The sequence below is a fragment of the Lithobates pipiens genome, unplaced genomic scaffold (genome assembly GCF_037356315.1).
Source record: "Lithobates pipiens isolate NorthernLeopardFrog02 unplaced genomic scaffold, aLitPip1_a1.2 Scaffold_19, whole genome shotgun sequence".
NCBI classification, from domain to species: Eukaryota; Metazoa; Chordata; class Amphibia; order Anura; family Ranidae; genus Lithobates; species Lithobates pipiens.
This window is the reverse complement of record NW_027507764.1, coordinates 251,702,032-251,722,085: the sequence shown is the minus strand read 5'-3', so window position 1 is coordinate 251,722,085 and position 20,054 is coordinate 251,702,032. Positions and strand designations below refer to the sequence as shown.

Here is a 20,054-nt window from a genome sequence, read left to right as displayed (position 1 = left end):
TAAAGCCACAAGCAGTTTTAAATTACTTTTTTCCTTTAGAATTGTCATTTTGAGCAGGGACTGTTCTAAACACGGGAAACACGATTGCACTTCACAGGCATACTATAGACAACCCCCAGGCACGATATTTAAAGGAATATTTCACTTTTATTTTTTCACTTTAAGCATCATTAAAATCACTGCTACCAAAAAAACTTTAGTTTTTAAAACTTTTTTTGCATTGATATGTACCCTGGGGCAGGACCCGGGTCCCCAAACCCAATTAAGGACAATAACTTGCAAATTAGCCTTTAAAATGCACACTTTTGATTTCTCACATTCGAGTCCCATAGACTTTAATGGGGTTCGAAAGTTAGTGCAAAGTTTCGGTCCATTCGAATGTTCTGATGCGAACCGAACCGGGGGTGTTTGGCTTATCCCTATTTGCAACCTATTGTAATGTCCCAGGCAGTGAGCTAGTAGCGTTTTTCTAGAGGATCACAGCTTTGGACTTATATACATACTATTTAGTTAAGTGGTTACACCTTATGGCAAATTACAGATAAAGGAACAAAGGTATGTTGAAGGATTAGTTGGGGTTTATTTAGAGAGTTTATATACAGCCAGACATTAGCAGCACAGGAGTACAAAGTTTATCAGTTCAGGTATACTTGCAGTGAGTTGCGTTATGCTAATGGAGACACCTCCGTAGGTCTGGAGAGTAGTAAGTGGGGGCTCTGTCCGCCCCAAACAAAGAGGATGAAGTGGGGCTCTGTCCGGCCCAAACGAAGAGGATGAAGTGGGGCTCTGTCCGGCCCAAACGAAGAGGAGGAAGTGGGGCTCTATCTGGCCCAAATGAAGAGGATGAAGTGGGGCTTTGTCCGGCCCAAACGAAGAGGATGAAGTGGGGCTCTGTCTGGCCCAAACGAAGAGGAGGAAGTGGGGCTCTATCCGGCCCAAATGAAGAGGATGAAGTGGGGCTCTATCTAGCCCAAACGAAGAGGATGAAATGGGGCTCTGTCCGGCCAAAACTTGGAGAATTTAGCTGCAACGTGTGGCTGGTGCACTAGGCCTGGTAACAGGTTCCTAGCACGAACGATGAGTCATTGGCGGCAGCTGTTTAAATAGGAACAAGAGGAGGTATCAGGTGATGTGGCTGAGACCTCATCAATGGGCTGAGGGGATAGTGGAGATGACTGAGCCCCCAGTGGATGAATCAGACATTACACCTATGTCTGAAGCAGATCAAGCATGGCCAGAATAGCAGCCGCTTCAGCACCACATGCTTGGCCAGACATATGACGACCTGCCATGCAGTTCGTTTGCTATGATGTGGATCCGAAAGACCCACATCATAGAAAAAGGTGGACTTGCTCCTCATCTGGGATCTCCAACCCTACTATACCTCCAGTCCTCTCAAAAAACCTGCACTGAGAGGAATTAAGGTATAGCAATAGGTGTCCCAAGTACTTGCAGCCAATGTTCTAGTGATACAACCCCATCTGATTTTAGCAGGCAAATTTCCCTACCCCAGTTTCTGAACCGTAAAAAGAAATTCGGTCCTAGCCATCCACATGCTCAGCATCTAAAAGCTAGCTTGACCAAATTGCTAGCACTGCAACTGCTGCCTTTTCAGCTGGTAGACTCTGCCCCCTTTCATGAAGTTGTGGAATGTGCTGTACCTCAGTGGCAGGTTCCAAAATACCATTTCTTTTCATGGAAGGTCATGCCGGCTCTCTACCGGCGTGTGGAAGGCAATGTTTTGGCCTCGTTGGACAGGGCGGTCAGCAGTAAGGTGCATATTACCGCTGACTCATTGTCCAGCAGGCATGAGCAGTGGCCTTACCTTTCCTTCATGGCACACTGGGTAACTCTGCTGGCAGCTGAGAAGGATACAGAACAGAGTTCAGTGTTGTTGGAGCTTATTCCGCCACCACACCTCCAAAATGCTAGTGGCGATTCTGCCGCAGCTCTCTCCTCCACCCCCTCCTCTGCTTCTTCCTCTATAGCCTCTTCTGCAGATTTATCCTCTGAACCAGTGGTGCTCCGTAAGCATTCAAGGGGCTACGAAAGCAGTCAGGCTAAAAGATGCCATGCGGTACTTGAGTTGGTCTGCCTAGGGGACAGGAGCCACACTGGGGCAGAGATTCTGTCAGCTCTGCAGGGACAGGCTCAGAGGTGGTTGACGCCATGCCAGCTTCAGCCAGGAATGGTTGTATGCAACAATGACACCAACCTTCTCTCCGCCCTCCGACGGGGACACTTGACCCATGTTCCATGTTTGACACAAGTTCTGAATTTGGTGGTGCAGCGGTTCTTGAGCAGGTACCCAGGTTTACAGGATCTCCTGAGGCAGGCCAGAAATGTCTGTGGTCATACAATGCCAGGTCTCTGCTGGCTGACATTCAAAGGGAATGCAACCTGCCCCCCAACTGCCTCGTTTGTGACATGCCCACCAGGTGGAACTCAAAACGTTGGTAGTGCTGCAGCAGCTGTGCACACAGCAGAGGGCCATCAATGAGTACCTGTTCGAGTATGACACCAGGACAGGATCAGGGGAGCTTGGCTTCTTTTCCCCATGCCAGTGGCTACTGATCAAGGATGCATGCGCTGTCCTGTCACCATTTGAGGAGGCCACAACGATGGTGAGCAGTGACAATGCATGCATCAGTGACACTGTCCTTCTAGTCTTCCTATTGGAGCACACACTTCTTGGAATCATGGAGAGGGTATTGAGGCAGAACAGCAGGAGGAAGATGAGTACTTCCTTACCTCTCAAGGCCCCCTTTATCCAGATAGCATTCCTGTGAGCTCGCCAAACACACAGGAAGAGGACGACGAGGATTGTGTCAGCATGGATGTAGAGGATAACACTCAGCAGCAGTCTCAAGGGATGGTTTTCAGTTGCCAGAAACCCAAGGAGTTATACGTGTCTGGGAGGAGGTAGTTATGGATCATGTGATCCTTAGTGACCCAGAGGACTCAGAATCGAATCCCTTTGCAAACTTATGCTGCTTGGCCTCCCCGATTCTGCAAATCCTGTGAAAGGACCCTAGGATTCTTGGTATCAAGAAGAGTGATCATTACTGGCTGGCAACCCTTCTTGATGCATGTTACAAGAGTAAGGTTGCAGAACTCATCATGCCTTCGCAGAGGGAGCAGAGGATGAAAAATCTTCAGGAGGCCTTGAAGAAAGGTTTGTGCAACGTATTTTCAGACCCTGGGAGGTTGCAATTTCCTGGTGCTGAACAACATGTTGCTGAGGCTTTGTTGAGTCAGAGGAAAATCGGTGGAGAAGGTGGCCGGCTGACCGATGCATTTAAACAATTTCAGTCCTCAGGCCAAGGTCTGATCGGTTCAAGCAACCATCGCCAGCGTCTGCATTACATGGTGCAAGAATATCTAGGGGCAAGAGCAGACTTGGGGACCTTTCCAACAGAGCATCCACTGGGTTACTGGGTCTTGAGCATGGACCACTGGCCAGAACTTGCTCAATATGCAATTGAGCTACTGGCCTGTCCTGCGTGCTTTCTGAACGCACATTTAGTGCTGCTGGAGGGTTTGTAATGGATCAAAGAGTGTGCCTGTCCACAGACTCCATTGATAGGCTCACATTCAGAAAAATTAATCAGTCTTGGATCAGCAGCTATCAAGCACCTGATGCTGATGTAACTGATTGAATTTGCTATGGATGTGAGATCCCATGCTGACTATGCTATTCCTGAATCTTGATGATGCTAGCTTCCAAGAATATTTTTGGTTAGGGCACCACCACCACCACCCAAGGCCCAATTTTTCTGACCCTGTTTAACAAGGGCATGTAATTACAATTTTTTTTATATAGTATTTTACAGCAGGGCCCATTCCTGTTCCCACCAAGAGTAACTGTGAGGGCTTACAGTGTTCTGGTACCACCAACACCTAAGGCCCAATTTTCTGCAGAGTAGTATATATACTGCTGTTCAGAGTATATAGTGCCTGGGGGCCTGGGGGACCCCCATACCATTTTTTTTTGGAAAATTCTTTTTATTGAGTTTCAAGTTTAGATAAAAAGCAGAGCCTATTGGGCATACCCAGGCTCAGTAAAACCACATTGTGAAAAAAAAACCCAGAAAAACAAAACCTCTTAACAGTAGTGCCATTAGTGACACTAGAACAAAGCTCCATGCTCCAGTAGCTACTGAGATTGTTAGAGTATTGTAGGTATCAGCTGCTCAGGGGTAGCAGTGAGTCATATTATATAAAAAGCAAGACACAATTATTAGGCATGTGGATTGGACGTGGGTTGAGTTTTATACAAAAAATGTGTATATATGGTCTGTTGTAAGGTAATCTATTAATCAGGAGAGTCAGGGTCAGGATTGGTAGATAGGTCCTCTACCCAAATGTCCCAGACCTTGTGAAATTTTTTGGAGCAACTTCTTGCTAGATAGATGGCCTTGTATAGTGGTAATTAATTGGCATTATTTTTTTCCAAGAGGTCAGGGTTGGAGCTGTTGGGGATTTCCATTGGAGAAAAAATTTTTTCCATGCAAAAAACAATAATAATCCTATCAGCGTTCTGGAGGCCCGAAGATGAGCCAAAGTGTCCACCAAACCCATCAGACAAAGCTCCACCATCTGGGGCACCTGAATAGTGGTCATAGAGTGTATGTCTGAGATCACCGCTTCCCAGAAAATTTGAATATTAGGGCATTGCCAAAATATGTGGATAAAGCCTGCTGAATCCGCTGCACACTGCCAACACTCTGCAGAGACGGAGAGATATATTCTGTGTAAACTTGCAGAGAGATCCTATGTAGGAGTTTGTACTGAATCAACCTGTCTCTTGTAGAAACCAGCTGTGAGAATGCCTTCTCCCATGTTTCTTCCCACCCTTCATCGTCTTGGTCAGGGACATCCAGCACCCATTTATATTTTAGAGTTTCCAACCCTGAGTGGATAGAGGGAAACATTGTCTTATAGATAGTTGAGACGGGTTTAGTGAAGGTATCATCTCTAAGTATTACCTGTAAGTTTGAGGTATAAAAAGCTACTGGTTGTTGTTTGAATTGAAATTGGAAGGCGTGTCTCAATTGTAAATACCTAAAGTATACATTAAGCAGGTCAAATTGCAATTTTAAGGTATCAAAGGGTTTCAGTTCTCTGGCTATACATATCTGCTCTAAATATTTAATGCCCTTCACTGCCCAGATCTGCAGGTCAGGTATAGAGGCAAATTCCAGTAGTCGTGGGTTGAGCCATAGGGGGGTATGTTGTGAGATGTGATCTGGGGGGCTAGGAGGCAGGGTTTGGGTCTGGGCCCAGGCTTTTAATACAGCTTTCATGGCTGCAGTCAAAAAAAGGGAGGCAGAGGCTCCTCTGTATAAGAAGTTTTTAAGAGCCTCAAAAGAACTTATGCAGGAAGCTTCTAATAATACTGCTGCATTGGACTCATTCTGTGTGAGCCAGTTAAAGGCATGTGTGAGCATAGCTGCCAGGAAATATTTGTAGAGATCTGGGCACGCCATACCTTCCTGCAGCCACGGTCGCTGCAAGACTGTCAACTTAAACCTCGCTTGTTGTGAGCCCCAAATGAAAGCAGTTAAATTAGAGTGAATTATTTTAAAATATTTTTTGGGAATCCACACTGGCACATGCCGGAGCACAGAGAGAAAACCAAGTAACAACTTCATTTTAAACACGTTTATGTGCCCTATCAAAGTCAAAGAGAGATTGGCCCATACTGTCGACCAGTGGAACTAAATTTAGGACACAATATTCGGAAGTATCCGGGGAAATCTCAATACCCAGGTATCTGATCATCGGTGACCATATTAAAGATAGAGTAGGATCAGCTCTGATTCGGGCCTCTTTGTCAATGGGTAAAATTTGTGATTTTCCCCAATTAATTTGTAGAGTAAATGGAAAATTCAGACAGAATATGTAACGCTTCTTTAAGAGATGGCCCTGGGTCATTAAGAAACAATACGAGGGCATCTGTGTACATTGCTATCTTTTCCACCAAGGTTCCCGTGCAGATACCAATGACAGCAGAGGCCCTCTTTATGGCCACTGTCACGGATTCCATCACAATAGCGAACAGACTATGGGCAACCCTGTCTCATACCCCTCCTAATTGGCATGGGGTCTGAGAGCTTGCCCCCTAGCTTAACTTGGGCTGAAGGGCAGGAATAAAGCAACTGCACCCATTTCAGAAACTCAGGCCCGAACCCCATAGCCTCCAATACAGAGAACATATAAGGCCAGGTCACAGAGTCAAAGGCATTCTCAATGCCAAGTGCTGCTAAGACTCTGGAGGTGGATTCAGTTGGCGGCAGCTGCAAATGCGTGAAAACCCGGCGGACGTTGATGTCCGTGGACTTCCCTGGTATAAACCCTGTTTGATCTATGCTGGGTAGGTCAGGAATAATGTTCATCAATCTAGTGGCTAAAATTTTAGTTAAAATCTTTAGATCGTAATTCAACAACAAAATGGGCCTGTATGGGGCACATTTGGAATGGTTCTTTCCTGGTTTAGGAATTAAGACTATGGGCCTGATACATAGAGGGGGGTAGCTCCATTTTTTCTAAAGATTCAGCGAACAGGCTGTGTAGTTTGAGTGCCAGAGTTGAGATGTACATCCTATACCACTCCCCTGGGATACCATCTGGACCCAGAATTTTCTTACCGGGAAAAGAACGTATAGCTGCTTCAATTTCTTGCAATGAAATGGGTATATCAACAAGTACTACTTCTTCTGGTGAAAGTGTGGGGAGTTCACAGATAACGGTTTCTGATGGGCCTGGGACTGCGGAGTACAACTTACTAAAATATTTGGTGAATTTGTGTAGAATGTTAGTGGGATCAGATGTCATAGTATCATCAGCACAGCTTATGCTTGAAATCACCATTTGAAACCTATGGTCTGCTACAAGATTAGCCAGCAGTTTCCCATTTTTGTCACCGGATTCAAACACCCTGCTAGCCACAAAACTCAGATCTGCATAGCCGAGGCCATATGTAAAGACAATTTGCATCTCGTCTGCGCAAGTAGCTCAAAGTTGTCCACAGTCGTTGAGCCAGAAAAGGTTTCCGCTGCTTTCATCTCCTCCTCTTCCAGGTGTTTTATTTGTGATGACAAGTCTGACTTGACTGCTTTAATGGCAGATATATATTCACCCCGTATATGTGCCTTAAAGGCATCCCATACCATAGCTTGTGAAGTGGATCCCTCATTAGTTTCCCAATATTGGTTAAATTTGGGTGAGATGAGATTTCCCACCTTCTGGTCCTGTATCCATTTGGGTGCTAGATGTCAGCAACTGGTATTCCTGGCATTCTTCAAGGCTATACACAGTTCTAGGGGGGCATGATCAGAGAGACCAGAGGGAAGATAGGATACACTTTTAATTATAGTCAATGCTGATGCATTGCCAAAGGCTAGGTCAATCCAGGAACCTGATTTATGGGTAGAGGAGAAACAAGAGTTGGTCTTTATTCCCACATGTTTCCATCGCCAAATTTTGGTATAGTCCAAAGCTTGTGCCCAGTTGCATAGATCAGGAGTGTGAGCTCTGGAAGGAGTCAAGCTTTACATCCATAATGGAATTAAAGTCCCCAGCTATATACAGCCGTGAGAAAGATAGAGATGCCAATTTATCATAAATGGTGTACAGAACCTGCTGGTTAAAGGGAGGAGGTATGTAAAAAAATATTGACAAAGGCAAATATCATAGCATTCATTTCTAACAACAGGATAACAGCATCTTTTTGCCTGCGTACTTGTGTAGCCCCTTGAACTCCTACAGTTCCGAGGACAAAGCACTGGAAGAGGCCATGGAGGAATAAGAAGAGCTGGGGGTGGAGGAGAGAGGTGTGTCACAACCAGTAGTAGCATTTTGGAGGCGTGGTCGCGGAACAACCTACAACACTACTGCACCTTGTCCTTCATCCTTCCCAGCTGCCAGAAGAGTGACCCAATGGCCCGTGAAGTATAGGTAACGTCCCTGTCCATGCCTGCTGGACCATGAGTCAGCAGTAATATGCACCTTACCACTGACCACCCTGTCCAGCGAGGCATGGACATTGCCTTCCACATGCCAGTAGAGAGCCAGAATCGCCTTCTGTGAGAACAAGTGACGTTTGGGGACCTGCCACTGAGGAACCGCACATTGCACAAACTCACGGAAAGGGGCAGAGTCAACCAACTGAAAAGGCAGCAGTTGAAGTGCTAGCAATTTAGCCAAGCTGGCATTCAACCGCTGGGCATGTGGGTGGCTGGGAGTGAACTTCTTTCGATGGTCCAGCACCTGGGGCAGGGAAATTTGCCTGCTACAATCGGACGTGGGTGTACTGCTAGCAGAGTGCCCGCAAGTTCTTGGCTGTGAGACACCTAATTCTACACCTTCATTCCTCTCAGTGCAGGTTTCAGAGAGGACTGAAGGTGTAGTGTAGTTTGGAGATCCCAGCTGATGAGGAGCAAGGAGAGGTCCGCTTTGTTCTTTGGTGTGGGTACGCTTGCCAATTAACTGCATGGCACGTCAACATATGTCTGGTCAAGCATGTGGTGCCCAAGCGGCTGATGTTTTGGCCACGCAAGATACGCTTGAGACATATGTTGAAAAATAGCAGCGGTGCGATCTGATGAACTCGTCTCAAAAAAGGCCCACACCAAAGAACTTTTGGAATAGCGCACAGAGGCAGCGCCCTGCACAGGCAGAGCTCTGCGGTGTGATTCAGTCGGTGTGCTGCCCCTAAGCTGGCCCCCGGAGGGCATTCTGCCTCATTGGAGATGTGCCTCCTCCTCCTCCTCTCTCCTATCAGGCACCCATGTGGAGTCAGTGACCTCATAATCCCCTCCCTCTTCATCACTGGAGCAAACCTGGCAGTATGCTGCAGCTGGTGGAACATGACTACCAGATTGCTGTCCTTCTTGAGCATCCCCTCTATCTGTGCTCACGCTACTGCCTTCCTCTAGCTGGGTATCATCATCAGAGGCTTCAAAACACTGGGAATCCTCCTGGAGCATGTACCCAACACTGTGCTCAAACAGTTCGGGGGACTACTCAGGAGGACATGGTGGGTCTAGGGAAGGAGTGACTGATGACATTGAGATGAGGGGAGAGGATGCATTGGCAGCTGCTTTGCTAGTACCCTGAGCCTGGGTGAGGGAGGATGAGGGGGCTTGGTCATCCACTCTACCAAGTCTTCGGCATGATGCGGTTCAACACTTCCAGCTGCCGAAAATAAGGACAAGCGTGTCTCATGGCCACGTGCTGATGACAATGCACCGCGTCCACGACCAGCACTGTTGTCTCTAAACACTACCTGCTTGCTCTCTTTTATTGGCTCGTGACTGTCTGCCTCTCCTTGTTGGCCTTCCAGACATAGTAATGGCCTGCAGGGAGATGGGAAAACCAGCAATTGGGTAGGTTTAGGTGGACACTGAGCAGATGACACAGTGCACCAACTGTAATTGCTGCAGCTGCCTGCCTGTGTTACAGAAACAGAACAATACCAGCATTAAGAGGTAGCTTCAGGAGTATACTGTGCAGGAGGCACACAACACCCACTGTAAATGCTGCAGATGGCTGTATTGCAGAACACCAGCAATAAGGGGTATCTTCAGGTGTATACTGTGCTGGAGGCACACAACACCCACTGTAAATGCTGCAGATGGCTGTATTGCAGAACACCAGCAATAAGGGGTATCTTCAGGTGTATACTGTGCTGGAGGCACACAACACCCACTTTAACTGTTGCAGATTCACAAGAAAAGAACACACTGTCCCTGCTTATGCTGCTCTCTCCCTGCACGCCGAAACACACCACTCAAGGCCACCGTGCTGGCAGCCTTATATAGTGTGGGGCGTTTACTAAACACCCTGAGCTATAATTGGCCACAGGCATCCTGCCTGTGGCCAATTATGGCTCTCCTCGCTTCCGGCGCTGTGATTGGCCAAGCATGCGGGGTCACAGTGCATGCTTGGCCAATCATGAGCCAGCAATGCACTGCGATGGCGTAGTGCATTGTGGGCCATTCGCGCCACACGAACAGGGCTGAACTGGGACAAAAATTTGGCCCTGGGCTTCATCCAGACTAGCCCACTTTAATTTTTCAAACAAGCGCAAAAACTTTATATAAAACTATACGCTATTGTGCAAAATAACATAAGTAGCATAACATAAGGAGTCCTCACTAACCTCTTATATTATTTCACTTATTCTCCTCTGTATTTTTCTCATCTTTCTCACATCACTGCGTGAAGTTGAGGGCGAGCGGCGCAGCCATTACTTTGTCATTGAAACCGGCCCACTGAGCCATCGGCCCACCGGGAAACTCCCTGTAGTCCCAATGGTCAGTACATGCCTGCACACGAATATGGTGCGAACGGTCCACATAGTTCTGATTTCACCAAACAGATGAACGGCCGATGTTCGAGTCGAACATGCGTTCGACTTGAACACCAAGCTCATCCCTAATACTGACCAACAACTAGGTCAGTTTAAATATCTCGAACAGTGTTCCAATTGCTTCACCGTGTATTCCAGCCAGGATGAGGGGTTACATCCCAAGCTTAAACTTCAGTTAGCACCGAGATAAGCCAATAGGATGGGAGCGTAGACTTATCTTATGGAGTCTTGTGTGAATAGCTTGCTTAACGTAGGATTTCAGCCAGCTCTTGGTAAGAGAGCAACATGAGACTCTTTCAGAGACAAGTCCCGAAATGGCAGGAATCCCATGGGTCTCTCGCATATTTCTAAGGGAGTAACTTTGAAGGGTAAGCTGTCAACCGGCCCACTCAGATAACAGGATCCACAGCCCTGGGCCCTATAGAGGATGCAGATGAAAGTAGGTATAAGGCAGCATGAACCCTTGGCAAAAAAACTATTGTGTAGATATAAACATACCGTCTTAGGTCAGGAGAAATGCAACTCGGAGAGCCCCCAAGATGGTAAAGTAGTCCATCTTGTCTTCAAGGCAACATAGTGAGCCAGGCATCCGCCTCAGCCGGGGTGTCAAAAAACTTGATAGATCCCTTATGTTGAACTCGCAGGCGACTAGGATAAAGCATTCCATATTTAATGTTGCGGTCTCATAGTCTGCGTCGAACTTCAGTGAAGGTTTGCCATTTTTTTGCAGTTCCGGGGAAAAATCAGGGAACATCATGATGTGTGTATTACCAAATTGCAGATTCAGGCGTTTCCTGGCCTCTGAAAGTATACGGTCCCGATCTCGGTAGTTTAGGAAACGTACCAGGAAGGGGCGCGGAGAGGTACCTGGGATAGATCGACACATTGGCACTCGATGGGCACGTTCCGCCACATAAGTAGGGGAGACATCCATCAGTCCCAGTAAGTCCTTAAAGAAAGTTTCCGCAAAGTCTGCCGGATGATCCCCCTTCGAAAGAACCTGCACTCTAATGTTGTTACGTCTCATACGATTTTCTACATCATCAGACTTTGCCACCAGAGCTTTTATCGTGTTTTGCAGGTTGATGAGCTGGTCAGTATGTTGTCCGGTTTGATCCTCCACCTCTGAGATCCGGTTTTCAGATTTGGTGAGGCGCCCCCACATTTTATCCAAATCATTACAGATAAAATTGCACTCTTCCGCCAGATGATCGATCCGCACAAATAGAGTTGTCCTACTGCTTTTGATCGCTGCTAAGATCATGTTTGTGTCACCTGTGGGGGACTGGGGTGAAGGAGCCACCAGGGTGTCAGCAGGTTAACTATCCTCCATATCTCCCAATAGGGCCTGTAAATTCTGGAGTAAAGTGGAATCCACTCATGTGGGTGAGGATGCAGCCTGTACCCTGGATTGATGTTTAGCTTGGGGTTGCTTCTTCCGAGGCATCAGATGGTTCCTTATCAGGCAGGAAGTTTCTGGAGCAGGGTTAAAGCAGGGGTCAGGCACAGAGGAGACAAGGGGACCAGGAGGGAGTGCTGTGGTGTGTTGAGACTGCAGCTGTTCACAAATTTGGCACTTTGGATTGTCCCTGCAGTGGCTATGGAAGCAGGGAGGTGGTTCTATGGCAACTGTAGGTGGCAGGTTGGTAGACAGATTGGGCAGCTTTGGTGACAGTGAGTCAGATGCAGAAGAGTTAGGGAGGCTAGGATTGATTATGGGTGTAGCTGGGTGGAGCAAGATGCCGTCACTTGTGATGCCAGAGCTAGGATTAGGTCTGTGTCCGTTACCCTCTGCACAGATGGAGAGGGTCACCCTCTATTGTGGGGTTGTGGTCTGACAGTCTGGGGTGTGTTAGTTTGGGCAGTGGCTTGGGGAGGGCATAGAGGAGTCAAGTATACTGTAAAATGAGTGCCTGGGTGTAGCAATATGGCCGCCACTCAAGGCCGGATCCACAGTTCATCTTCCAAGCAGCCGTCATGGGGTGATATATGGGCACCGCAGCTATCAGTCAGCAAGCGGGTGAGGTCCAGTGGTCATAGAAGGTGAAATCCAGCTCAGGGAAAACCAGGAGTAAGTACTGGGGCCGTGGCTGGGTGGAGCAAAATGGCTGCCACTCCCAGAGCTAGGCCGGAGCCACGGACCGTCCCTCAGGCACCTGCAGCCTCATAGAAAACCCGCGACGGCACGCTGACAGGCTGGGGGAGTCTTGGGTGTATGAGGAGTACCAGGCAGGCTTGCTGGTGGGAAAAAGCTGAGGATACGTTTCAGGATGGACGGAGCTCTTCACTCACACGTCTGATCAGGCCACCATCTGGTCATGCCCCCCCCCCCCCCCCCATGCCATTTTTACCAAAAAATTGGGTGCGAGGTTCCCCTTAACCACTTTCAGACCGGACCATTTTGCTGGTAAATGACCAGAGGTCTTTTTACACTTTGGCACTGCACTGCTTTAACTGGTAATTGCGCGGCCATGCAATGTTGTACCCAAACAAAATTTGCGTCCTTTTCTTCCCACAAATAGAGCTTTCTTTTGATGGTATTTGATTGCCTCTGCGATTTTTATTTTTTGCGATATAAACGTAAAAAGACCGCAAATTTTGAAAAAAAATGATATTTTCTACTTTTTGTTATTAGAAAAATCCAATAAACTCAATTTTAGTCATACATTTAGGCCAAAATGTATTCAGCCACATGTCTTTGGTAAAAAAAAAGTCAATAATTGTATATTTATTGGTTTGCGCAAAAGTTGTCACATCTACAAACTAAGGTACGTTTTCTGGAATTTACGCAGCTTTTAGTTTACGACTGCCTATCTCATTTCTTGAGGTGCTAAAATGGCAGGGCAGTACAAAACCCCCCCAAATGACCCCATTTTGGAAAGTAGACCCCCTAAGGAAATTGATAAGAGGCATGTTGAGCCCATTGAATATTTTATTTTTTTGCCTCAAGCGATTGAATAATGACAAAAAAAAAAATTTTTTTTTTTTTACACAAAGTTGTCACTAAATGATATATTGCTCACACATGCTATGGGCGTATGTGAAATGACACCCCAAAATAAATTCTGCTGCTTCTCCTGAGTATGGGGATACCACATATGTGGGACTTTTTGGGAGCCTAGCCGCGTACGGGGCCCCGAAAACCAAGCACCGCCTTCAGGCTTTCTAAGGGCGTAAATTTTTGAGTTCACTTCTCACTACCTATTACAGTTTTGAAGGCCATAAAATGCCAAGATGGCACAAAACCCCCACAAATGACCCCATTTTAGAAAGTAGACACCCCAAGCTATTTGCTGAGAGGCATGTTGAGTTCATGGAATATTTTATATTTTGCCACAAGTTGCGGGAAAATTACAAACTTTTTTTTTTTTTTTTAACAAAGTTGTCACTAAATGATATATTGCTCATGCATGCCATGGGCATATGTGAAATGACACCCCAAAATAAATTCTGCTGCTTCTCCTGAGTACGGGGATACCACATATGTGGGACTTTTTGGGAGCCTAGCCGCGTACGGGGCCCCGAAAACCAAGCACCGCCTTCAGGCTTTCTAAGGGCGTAAATTTTTGAGTTCACTTCTCACTACCTATTACAGTTTTGAAGGCCATAAAATGCCAAGATGGCACAAAACCCCCACAAATGACCCCATTTTAGAAAGTAGACACCCCAAGCTATTTTCTGAGAGGCATGTTGAGTCCATGGAATATTTTATATTTTGCCACAAGTTGCGGGAAAATTACAAACTTTTTTTTTTTTTTTTTTTTTCACAAAGTTGTCACTAAATGATATATTGCTCACGCATGCCATGGGCATATGTGAAATGACACCCCAAAATAAATTCTGCTGCTTCTCCTGAGTATGGGGATACCACATATGTGGGACTTTTTGGGAGCCTAGCCGCGTACGGGGCCCCGAAAACCAAGCACCGCCTTCAGGCTTTCTAAGGGCGTTACAGTTTTGAAGGCCATAAAATGCCAAGATGGCACAAACCCCCCCCAAATGACCCCATTTTGGAAAGTAGACACCCCTAAATTTAGGGGTACACTAGTGAGACTAGGTAATAAATGGCGGGTGCCCTGAAACTATAAAAAAATAACTAACCAACCAGCGTCACCTGTAACAGTTATATGGTGATCACTGGTGAAAGGGTTAACTAGGGGGCAATTAGGGGGCTTTATGCGGTAGTATATGGGGGTCCCTGGCGCTATAAAAAGCTGCAGCGAACCTAAATACCTACCTGCCTAACTAGCGTCACCTGTGACACTAATACAGCGATCAGAAAAACGATCGCTTATTAGGCTGGGTTCACACTGGAGCGATGCGGGAACGCCACGAATGCGCGGCGGGTTCCCGCATCGCATGCCTCCCGGCGGCAGTTCACACTGCCCTATGCGAACTGCTGGGAGTGTCAGTGAAATGTTACTGACACCCCCAGATCAGTTCGCATATCGCAGTGCGATCTGCAAACTCGGATCGCATGGTGTGAACACCCATGCGATCCGATTCTGCTGCGGGCCAAAAAAAGGGTCCCGTGCGAATTTGCGGCGGGTGCGGCGGGTGTGGCGGGTGCGGCGATTGGCTGAACTCGAATCGCACAGAGATCGGATGTGATTTGCACTGCAGTGTGGTGCGAATCACATTCGTTCTCATAAACCGCTGCAATGTGAACCCAGCCTTAGTGACACTGGCGACGGGGGGTGATCACGGGGTTAAACCTTTATTGGGGGGGTTAGGGGGGTACATTAGAACTAAAGGGGGCTAACTCTAACTGCCCTAACAGTTATTACAGTCACAAATGACACCAATGCAAAAAAAAAAAAAAAATGACATTGGTGTCACTGTGACTGGGGGGCAGGGGTAATTGGGGGGGGTGATCGGGGGGGGTAAAGGGGGGGTGTGAGTGTGCCTGGCATGTTCTACTGTGTGTGTAGAGTGTTGGTGCAACTTACTGATCCGCTCTCCTCCGTGTCGGAACGAAAAATACCGACACGGAGGAGAGAATAAATCACTTCCTCTCCTGTGTTTACATTACAGGAGAGGAAGTGATGTCACCGGGGATTTCTATTCGTCGGGAGCGATCGCGAGGGGGTGGCCATGAATGAATGGCCGTCCCCTCGTCCGGGATCGCTCCCGAACGAATACCGACCGCCGCAGGCACCGGGCGGGCCCCCGACCCGCGGGAGGCAAGGGACGTACATGTATGTCCTTATGCCTGCCCGTGCCATTGTACCGACGTACATCGGCGTGCGGCGGTCGGCAACTGGTTAATATCCATACTAGACCTGAAGGGCTTGGTAATGGACTGGGGGGACCATGCCATTTTTTTCAATGATTTTCATCTATATTACCGGGACCCGACAATACATTACAGCCACAAGTAGTTTTAAATTACTTTTTTTCCTTTGTGGTATTGTTCTAAACATGGAAAAATGTGTTACTTTACCGGCATACTAAGGACACCCTCTATGCACGATATTTAAAGTAATATTACATTTTTATTGTTTCACTTTAAGCATTATAAAAATCACTGCTCCTGAAAAAACTGCAGTTTTTAAACCCTTTTTTGCATTGATACATGTCCTGGGGCAGGACCCGCACCCCCAAACACTTATGGCAATAACTTACTTATATAATTAGCGCTTTTGATTTTTCACGTTCGTGTCCCATAGGCTTTAACGGTGTTAGCACTAATTTTTTGCCTGTTCACATGTTCTGCTGCAAACCGAACCAGGGGTGTTCGGCTCATTCCAAGTGTTGATGGGAAAACTGTCCAGCATTGTCCAACCAGTCTGAAACTTAGCTTCTCACACTCAGAAACTGTGGCGTGGCACTGATACTCAGAGTGAGCCTATTTACTCTGTGTCTTGGTCCCTAGCACATTCCAACCTGCCACACAACTGGACCTCTACCTACATAAGTAGTCATCAGACTTCTAACCTGGCTGCAGCCTATGCTGGTTATTGAGCCCTGAGCTAAAACTAGATATAGAAGCACAGACCTGAAGATACAGGGATGACTAAAAAAACAGGAACTGCATATAAATCCTAATGCAATAAACAGATTCACCTACTATTATACTGGAAGCTAATTACTACATGCATTCAGTATCATGGACCTAGCTATCAGGCACTGTGCATGTGAGATAATAACTATAGGACATAGATAGGTTTATTACAGAGATTTAGATACACACTCAAGTAACTATGGGCACATTCAGTACTATTTTAACTATTAGGAATACTTGCCCAATAGTCTCTGCTTCTGAACTGGATGGGATAACAGCAGCAGTAGCAACCCCCCCCCCCCCTGTGTGTATGCCCAGTTTTGTCTCTCTTTACTTCCTTCTGAGCTTTCTAACAACCCAGGCAGGAAGAACTATACATAGTTAACTCTATAATAAACAGCATAACTATTTATAAATACAGACAGTAGAGGGCAACAGATCCTTACACATGTATACATTTTACTAAAAGAAAAAAATAATAATGTACACACGGCATAAACTGCATTTAAACAAGCTTTTTCAGCCCAAAAAACACAGTAAAGTATATATTTTCACAGAATAATAGAATAAATATTGCAGACTCCATAGAGAGTATGCAACATTTTAAAAATAACACACAGGAAAAGTTTTTTTCAGCCCAGAAATCAACATGAAAATGTATATATTTAACAGAAAAAGAAAGAAATATTGTACAAACTCTATAAACTATATATAAACACTTGAAGTAGGCCGCGCTTGAAAAGGAGGGACACTATCAGCGTTTAATCCAAAAATAAACAGTGTTTCGGTTTTACAGGGAAAGGCCAGCAAAATATTTCACTGACTTCCATGCAAAGTATGTTAGCACTTTTCTTGGGCGGTGGTTTAACAAGGAGATACCAAGATTATCTTAATTAATAAATCACAAGATGCACTTTATCAGAGAGACAACAGCCATAAATATTTTTGATATTGAGACAGAGCAAAATTTACCCTCCAGTAAACACTATATATTTTATAGCTGACATTCTGCTGTGGAAACATTATGTGTGGCACCTTTAAAGTACCTGGTCACCAAAACAAACCTGAAACTTTGAGGCACAATGCAGGATTGACACTGCTGAAAAGAAATTACAAATTTTACAGCTGAGGTCCAGCTGCAAAAGATTACATGTGGAACATTTTGATGGCATGCCAGCAGTGGTAGCAGGAGATGTTACTGTTTTTTGTACTCATCGTTGATCTAGGACTGGTTCATTTTTATACTGTGAAAGTTTGCTGGTCAATTGTGTAAAGGAACAGGTTCATTTGACTCTGTCACAAAACTGCCCATATCTCTGAATTCCCTCTCCAACAGCAATAACCTACAGAACAAGCCAACAGCTCCTTTGCATGTTGAGTAAGCTCCGGCCAGTTGTCCAGCCTTGACACTCAAAAGTCCATGGGGTCATCAATTTGAAGGTTTGTAATCTAAGAACATACAGTTTAGGCAGTGTTAGTGACTGCTGCTAGCAGTCAAGTTTGTCAACTGTGGTCTGAAAAATGACTTGAAATGAAACCTGAGGATAAGAGGCACATTGGCCATGAAAGGGAATTCTGCTTTTCAGCATGGAAAATTATATCTGCCATTTGTATTGGGAATCCAAAAGTGTGGAAAACCAACCAGTAACGATTCCTCTCCTTCATGGCCTGAAGCCTTGGGTCCAGTTGCACTTCAGTATAAATGAGATAATTCACCATAAATTGCCTGCAGCAATGGACTTTATGTCTTCAGTGTTACTGAGGTCATCCATGTCCATAACTATCTGGTCTATTATACCATGCAGTATGTACTCCAGTAGGAACACCAGAAGGGTCATGTTGCTAATACTTGCCTCATCACAGCTTACCTTTCTGATCACCTCTAAGAACGGTGGCAGGTTGGTACAAACATTCTGAATTATTATCCACTGATGTGGTGAAAAAAACACCAGTTCCTGAACTAGTCTGTACTTACATAAATACTCATTGACAGTACACTGCTGCATGTGCAGCTGCTGCAGCATAGTCAAGCTCCAGTACATGGTTGTATTGCCGATCAAATGTGTGGCAGGATAACTGTGTTGCCACTGCATTTCAGGAAGTTGAACAATCACTGGGAATGACCACCTAAATTTGCCACACACTAATTTGGCCAGTCCAGGGCATCCTGGAAGCCAGGGTACCTAACTATGAAACTTTGCACTACCAGATTTAGTTAGGATGTCTGAAAGGCAAGGCATGTGTGTGTACTATTTTTGCTGAAGGGAAGACAGCAGGTTAGTGCCTAGTCACACACTACCTTACCCCGTCACACACAACCTTGCCTGGCACAAGCTAGTGTGAGAAAAGCTCTCCTTTGTCCTGCCCCTGAAGAGCTTCCAGAATCTTTGGCGCAGGGTGGCTTCTGTTCCCCAGGCATACCAGCTGCAAAACAGAGTGGCACCATTTTGCCTGGGCCACTGTGTAGGCTTTTGGTCGCTTGGCACCACCAGCTCCATTGGTGTGCCCCTTCTTCGATCTACCCAGATGCCAGAAAATGTATGCAATATGTCATAAAAGATTTATAAGGTCCCTGTCCATGCTTGTTGAGCCACATGTCTATGGTTACATAGACCCTGCTGCTGACTGCATAGTCCAGCAACAGAGACATTGGGGTTGATTTACTAAAACTGGAGAGTGAAAAATCATGTGCAGCTCTGCATAGAAACCAAGTAGCCTTTGTCAAAGCTTAATTAAACAAGCTGACATTAGAAGCTGACTGGCTACCATGCACAGCTGCACCAGATTTTGCAAAATCAACCCCATTAGCTTCCACTTCTTTTTCTTTCTTTTTTTTTTTTTTTTTTTTTTTTTAACAGTATTTTGCCCCCCAAAAGGTCTGCTAAAATACTTACCAGACCTTGAAGGGTCTGACATGTATTTTGATGGATCCCCATGCCATTTTATTTTACAAAAAAAGAAAAACAAGTTGACACATATTGTTTAATTTGTGTGCAATTTAAATGAATTTTTTCCTTTTTTGTAAATCTTACTTTTCCTGTAGTACATTGTAGTACATTGTATACATGGTGCACATGGTGCACATGTGCAGATTCTCAAGCAGGTTTAGGGCATCCCCCAAACATGTTATTAAAAGCAATTGGGTGTTTCACATTTTTAACTTTAAGTATTATTTAAATCACTGTTCCGCTCCAAATGGTATTTTGGTTTTCAATTTGTACGTGTTGTACCTGTTTGTTTAACAATCCTTTACCTCTTATGCCCTGTACACACGGTCGGACATTCCGACGACAAAATCCATCGGATTTTTTCAGATGTTTTTTTGCCCAAACTTGTCTTGCATACACACTGTCACACAAAGTTGTCGGAAAATCTGATCATTCAGAACGCAGTGACGTACAACACGATTTAGTCTCGTAATTTATTTTGAGCATGCATGGCACTTTGTCCGTCGGAATTGTCTACACACAATCGGATTTTGTTGTGGGAAAATTTTAGATCCTGCTCTCAAACTTTGTGTCGAACATTCCGACTGAAAAAGTCCGATAACCCACACACGATCGGATTTTCCGACAACATGATCCAATCACACATTTTCCGTCGGAAAGTCTGACCGTGTGTACAGGGCATTAGTCTTGAAAGTAGCCATAACTGATTTTATGGATTCTGCCTCCA

At 45.7% G+C, this 20,054-nt stretch overlaps 1 protein-coding gene across 1 annotated transcript in view; it reads right to left on the bottom strand.

The window, feature by feature from the left end:
- The window catches only part of EPB41L4B (erythrocyte membrane protein band 4.1 like 4B), a 770,758-nt gene that overhangs the window by 218,686 nt on the left and 532,018 nt on the right, over nucleotides 1-20,054 (bottom strand). The window lies entirely within an intron of this gene.